This window comes from Pistacia vera, unplaced genomic scaffold, assembly GCF_008641045.1.
Source record: "Pistacia vera cultivar Batoury unplaced genomic scaffold, PisVer_v2 Contig44, whole genome shotgun sequence".
Classification (NCBI taxonomy): Eukaryota; Viridiplantae; Streptophyta; class Magnoliopsida; order Sapindales; family Anacardiaceae; genus Pistacia; species Pistacia vera.
Window position 1 is genome coordinate 1,079,784 of NW_022196268.1, and position 7,449 is coordinate 1,087,232.

Below are 7,449 nucleotides of genomic sequence, written 5' to 3' on the forward strand. Positions count from 1 at the left end.
GACAAGAGCCACCCATACTTGCCGTCCCGCCTTATCTCCAATCAACCATTCCTACCTAAACCCCACTCAACTCACCCCCGCGGGTCGAGTGGGCTCCCTCATCTTCAATCCACCCTGCTCGAGTTCATCCATCCCCACGGACCAAGTGACTCCCAAATAACCCTTTTGATAATTCATGCAGGCCAAAACACCCGATCAGTCATTGTGGGAAACACCCAACCTGAGGGAATGAATGGAGATCCAAATTACCAAGCGGCACATGATGGAACGATTCGCCAGACTACCCCACTTGACTTGACCCAACGAAATATGCCGAGTGCGAGTCATATAACAAACCAAGCCAACCAAGCCGAACTAGCGGCCTCTGCCTTGCCCATGGAGCAAATATTGGCCAAAAGATTAACCGACATATGTAATACCCAAGATATCAAAGGTATGTTCCTAACTCAAAATAGTCCTTTAGATGTTAATTTTATGTTAAAAAGCATAAAATCTAACTAAGGGCAAAATAGTCAATTCATTTGGAACGGTATGAATCAATTATCCATAGAGAGGCTTAGGGGCAAAATGGTTATTTTGCCTATGGATAAGCATTGAAAAAGTCATGGATGAGTAGGCTTCATTGCATTTAATGGCATTAATTAAGTAATAATTATGTCTAGTGTGAAATGACCAAAATGCCCTTATATGAAGAATTAAGGACTTATGAGTTATACAATTAAAATAATTGGGCCAATTGCATAATTTTGGAAAATAAATGAAATATTTTCCTATAAATGAGATGAAATTCGTTCAAGCCAAAGGAGAGAGCCTTTCTTCAACATTTCTTCCATTTTCTCTCAAATCTTCCATGAAACAAGCTTTCTTTCTCTAGGTTTTCAAGGAGTTTTGCATAATTTTTCAAGGAGAACAAGATAGGAGCCTTGGATCTTCAATTTGAAGGGTTTAAGGTAAGGATTAAAAACTTTAGTTTTGATGTGATTTGAAGATTTGAGGTAGATGTTGAGGTATAATGTTATATATGTAGGATTAAGGTGTAAAAGAAGTCAAAGGCAAAGGATTTGTTGGAGGAAGTCTTTAAAAAGGTAAGGAAGAACCTCCCATGACTTTAGGGTTTATGCTAGGGTTTGTAGATTTTTATGAAACCTTAAATTAAGGCTTTAAGGCATAGAATTAGTTGATGGCAAGTGTAGTTGAACTCATTTATTCTACTTATTGCCTTGAATTCATTATACATGAAGTTATTGCTCTTTATGTTTTATGAGTTGTTATGTTTGATTGAAGAAAATGAAGTGTGGATACTGATTGTGGCAAAAATTGTAGTATTGGAGGCCACATGGTGTTGAATGGTTGCTATTAGAAGTGTTGATGTGTTGTTTGCATTAGCTTACAATGTTATAGCAATAATGGATGATTATGGGAATGAGATTTTACACTTCCTTTAAGATGTTAAAGACTATTAAGGGGAGGTTTATTTGATCCATAAGTTAACCTATTGGTTAATGTCAATAGGAATTGATGTGGCATAGTTAATATGAAAATTCGGATTTAGTGGGCTTAGGGGTTTTGTTAACCCTGCTTCAGTATTTCGACCATAACTTGAGTTATAAAAATCGAAATGAGATGATTCTTGAAGCATTAGAAAGCTAAGACACAGACCTATAACTTTTATGTTTATGCCAAGAGCCAATTCGTTTGAGAAAAGGATGGAAAATGGCCTGAAGCATAAACTGGTTATTAAAGTTTAAGATTTAACATAATCAATTCTTATGATTATGAATTGATTATTAATGTATTATTGTAATTATGCCATGTACTAATGTTTACCCATTAGTTAGATGATCTTTGAAAGATATACATGGTCATGATGTCAATGCATGATTAATGTTATGAAATGGCATGAAGATGCAATGTAATACATGTTTTAAGATGATGTATGTGAGCAAGAGGTAATGTAAATGGGTTGATAATCCATAGATGAATTAAAAGTATTAAGCTCACCAAAATATGTATTTACATGCCATAAGATGTTAGAGATGCAAATAGACATGATAGAGATGCATATAGACATGATGGAAAACGCGTAAGCATATCCTCGTATACCGGTTGAGGAAAGATGAATATATGCTTTAGATGCTAAATAACGCGTAAGCACGCCTCCCGATGATATGAGCTCTAGATGAAATTTGAGGCTAGATGATATGAAGTGCTTAAGATGCTAAGAAAGGTCCGATCGGCTAGACGTTAAATGTTTCATATGCATTTAGTTGCATTACATGAGTTATGATGTTATTTACATCATGAGATGATTTATACTCATGTTAGATGATTTTAGATGTTATGTCATGATATGTGATGTGTGTGTACTATGTTTACATACTTATTTGTATGTGTACACATTGATGTTTATATAGCCATGGGATAAAATGATGAAAAGCATATGAATTAGTAATAAAAGGGGAAGTATCCCTAGATGTAAAAGATAAGTGATGTGTTAATAAATATGTTTAAATAAAGATCAAATAGTACATTCAGAATGAAACAGATCATTCCTTACTGAACGATTAGCACTCACCCTTTCATTGTTGATTGCTTTGCAGGTAGACTAGAAGCGAGGGATGCTAGAGACAGCGGGACTACACATGAGGGGAAATGATTTATTGTCATCTCGATGTTTTTATCTTGATATAATTAATGTAAATGATAAATATTTGTGAAATACCTTTGGAAGTTTCCACCCTATAAATATGTTTTGATCGTGTAATTTCTTAAAGTTTGTAAATTATAAGTTTGGATCCTGCGTGACATTTTATATGCATGTTTTGGATATTATTATTATTATCCTTATATAGATTTTTTCTAAATACAACTCGTTCTCCAGACATGTATCCTCGGGATTCTCATTGAGGGATATTTAGAGGATACCTGACTGGAGGGGGTTTTTACAACATAGAGGCAATGATGAGGCGTATACCTGGAGTGTCAATTCCAACCAAAAAGAGTCAACCTCACAGCCCAATTCACCCTTTGTGGATGCAATTGCGCTAGCCGAGATGCCATACAAATTCACCATCCCCAGCATGAAGTCTTATGATGGAACAATCGACCTGGATGACCACATAGTCTCATACAAGCAGTGGATGTTCGCCGCCTCAATACCCCGAATGTTGAGGGAAGCTTACATGTGTAAAAGCTTCAGCTCCAACCTCTCTGGACCAGCCCTTCAATGGTACACTAACCTTCCAAACAACTCAATCAACTCATTCGCCTAGCTCACTGACACCTTTGTTGAACAATTAGCCAGCAGCAAGAAACTCAAGAAGCTGTCAACCGACTTATACAGAGTCTACTAAAAGAGAGGGGAGTCGTTAAGAGAGTACGTCAGCAGATTCAATAAAGAAAAAATCTTCATCCCATCTTGTAATCCAGAGACAACGGTAAAAGCTTTCAGAAAGGGTCTCCTCCCAGATGGACAATTATACAAAGACCTGACAAAACTTGGCTGCACCATAATGGAAGACGCCTTAGCAAGAGTAGTGATCCAGATCAGATGGGAGGAAGACGAGGCGAACCGAATGAGGCATGCTAGATATGATTACCATTACCAAAGATGGAGTGAAAGAAGGTCAGAGTCTAGATCGTTTGAGCCCCGTTGTCAACCCTTTCCCTGCAATCCAAGCATAATAAAAAAACCATATGATCGCCAGCCGACCAGAGCCACAGATAGGTCATCCGGATCAAACCAATTTAAGATTCCAAAATACAACCTCAACGTTGAACCAACTCAGGTCGTGACAATCATGAAAGGGATAGGACTTATCGTAAAGTGGCTAGCCAATCTCAATCTTGACGTAAAGAGGGACACGATCAAGTGGTGCAAATTTCACGGCGATCATGGTCATAACACCGTCGATTGCATTGCCCTAAGATTGGAAGTTGCAGTACTATTGAAGAGAAAACATCTCTGGGACCTATTGACAGATAAAGGGAAGAATACAGTTGGCCAAAAAAGCTCGAAAGAAACATCTCCCCCTCCATAAGAACCGACACCAAATGGATTTTGCTCCATTATCTCTAGAAGGTCAGGAATTAGTGGGGTGAGTTATTCCTCCGCTAAGCATTACACTCGAGCCAGCTATCACCTAGAAGTTTGGTCCATCCATCCATCCATCCATCCATCCCTTCGGGTGCATACCAACCAAATCATTCAATTTGAAGATGATGAGCCAATCACCTTAGCCGCCCCTCATCACGATGCTCTAGTCATCTCCCTCTAAATCGTCAACGTCTTAGTTAAGAGAGTATTCATAGACGACGGATCCTCGACAAACATCCTCTTCCTTGAAGCAGTGAAAGTCATGGGACTGGATGAATCAAACATCAGCAGATGCCTAACCATCCTGGTCGGGTTCAGTTCTGACCAGAAGTACACCATCGGTGAAACCGCCTTGCTTGTCTATGCCAACAGAATCAACAAGCAAACCATCTTCCAAGTACTTAATTACCCCTCATTGTATAACGCCATCTTGGGTCAACCCTGGATCCACGACATGAGAGCTGTCCCATCCACCTTCCATTAAACTATCAGGTTTCCAACAAAGTGGGGAGTAAGAGAAATCAAGGGCAATCCTAAGGCCTCCAAAGATTGCTACAAGAACGCCTTCAAAGGCAAAGGTCATGCTTCATAGCAACTACAATCTTATCCAACCCTTCCAACTGAGCCAGATCAATCATCCACGAAAGAGTTGGATGAAGTGCAGATACATTCAAACCACCCCAATCGAAAAACTCAGATAGACTCTTGCCTCAAGCCCGAGATAAGAGAACGACTTATAGATTTCCTTAAGCAAAATCATGATTGTTTCGCCTGGTCCCATGCAGACATGATGGGCGTCAGCCCCGAGGCAATCGTCCACCACCTTCACATAAATCTGGATCACCCTCTAATAAAGTAGAGGCAAAGGAAGTTCACTCCAGAGCGCAACCGGATCATCAATGAAGAAATTGACAAGCTGTTGAGTAACAAATTGATCAGAGAAGTCCATTATCCTGACTGGCTAGCAAACGTGGTGGTCGTGAAGAAAAAGAACAGAAAATGGAGAGTCTGTATAAACTTCACAGATCTGAACAAGGCATGTCCCAAGGACTCTTTCCTACTCCCGCATATCGACATGATGGTCGATGCGATAGTAGGTCACAAACTTCTAAGTTTTATGGATGTCTTTTCAGGGTACAACCAGATTTTAATGCACTTGGATGACCAGGAAAAGACAACTTTCATCACAGAAAGGGGAACCTATTGCTACAAAGTAATGCCGTTTGGTTTTAAGAACGTTGGGGCCACCTACCAGCGGCTAGTCAACAGAATATTTGTCAAACACCTTGGAGACACCATGGAAGTATACATTGACAATATACTCGTCAAGTCCCTTATGGCCGAGCAGCACCTCAACCACCTCAGCCAAACATTCGCCGTCCTAAGGAAACATAATATGAAACTAAACCTACCCAAGTGTTCGTTCGGGGTCTCGTCAGAAAAATTCTTGGGGTACATGGTGACTTAGCGTGGGATAGAAGCCAACCCTGATCAAATCCAGACAATCCTCAACATACCATCACCAACTTACATCAAAGACGCCTAGCGCCTTGTAGGGCGAGTAGCTGTCTTGAGCCGTTTCATCTCCATATCTGCTGGCAATTGTCACCTCTTTTTTGCCACACTCAAGAAATCCAAGAAGTTTGAGTAGACCCCTGCCTGCGAGGAGGCCTTGCAACAATTAAAGAGGTACCTAACATCTCCCCCACTTCTTTCCAAGCTCGTGGTTGGGGAAAAGCTCTATACCTATCTGGCGGTCTCAAAGACAACCATCTCAGCAGTGTTAGTCTGGACAATGCGAAGTAGCTACCAGTTTACTATGTAAGTAAATCACTCCTTGATGCCGAGACACGATACAACCAATTGGAGAAATTGGCACTCGCCCTCGTCCATACATCCAGAAAGCTCAGACCATATTTTCAATGTCACTCCATAGTCGTCCCCACCTCCTTCCTACTCAAGAAGAAACTTCATAAGCCAGAGTTATTAGGCCGACACACCTAATGGAGAGTAGAGCTTAGTGAGTTTGATATATCCTTCCAACCACGCACCGCCATCAAATCCCAAGTGTTAGCAGACTTCATTACTGATTTCACTCCTAACACTACCGTCCAAGCGAAACAAGAGTTATTGTGCATGAATAGCGGGTCGTCTTCAAAGTAGACTCTCTTAGTGGACGGCTCAAGCAATGTGAATGGAAGTAGGCTCGACATTGTACTTATTACACCAGAAGGGGATATCATCCAGCGGACCATACTGTGTATGTAACGCCCCACTTGAGGTACGTAGCTAAATTATGTTGCATTGCTTGAATGTTTATTGATGTGTTCTCAATTTAGCTTGTATGTTGTTATTTTTGGTTGGTTGGCCCTTGGTTGGATTGATAGTTAGTTTGGTTGAGTGTTTGCCCTAAATTTGGTTGAAACTTGGCGAATTTTGGAGTTGCAGTCTTCGCCTAGGCGAGGAAGAATCTTTGTTACGGCGACGTAGGCTCTGTAATTCTTCGCCGCGGTGATTGAAAAAGCTTCGCCATGGCGACGGGCCGGTTGAAATGTGTAATGAAGTTTCTAGATAGTTTTTTTTTCCATAGGGGTAAATTGACCATTCTACCCCTATTTAGCAGGAAAAGTGGGGAGTGAATTATAAGGAAATTTCATGGAGAATGTGTTAGAGTTGGGGGTGTGAGTGTAAGGAATTAAAGGACAAGGATGGAAATTCCAAGAAAGACCAAGGGCAAAATGAGAATGCATGTGTAAAATATGAGCTAAAAAGGGATTAAGCTTAGGAAACCCTTCATTTTCTCTTCTCTTCTCCACCGCCATTCCCATTCACCATTTTCTCTCAACTCTTCATTCCATCTTTCAAGGATTTTAGAGGGCCTTTTTGAGTAATTTGGGGTAGAAAGATACTCTGAAGCATCTTAAGGTAAGAATTCTTACTTTAGATGTGAAGTTTTGCTTATATATGTATATTGAAGTCTTATGGTGTTATTGTGTAGAGTTATAGAGAAAAGACAAGCTACCAAAGGAAAAGAGAAGTGCTAGTGGAGTCACCCACTCATAAAGTAAGTAAATCCAACCCAAGTTGAGATTTAAGAACTCCTTTGAGTAGAGATTTGTGGATGCATGTTTATGTTATGTTATGGAGAATTGAGTTGAGATGAGTATGTATTTCATGGTTGTTGGTTGCACTTAATTTATGAGAAGTGTTGATGGGTGATGTGAGATTGTAATTTGAGATTGAGATGAAGTTGGAGGAGCTTTGCATGAATCTTTGTGGGAGTGTTTTCCTTGACAGGAATTTAGAGTTTATGAGGGAGTTTCCTCCCGTTTTGGATGGTTAAAGAGAAGAGT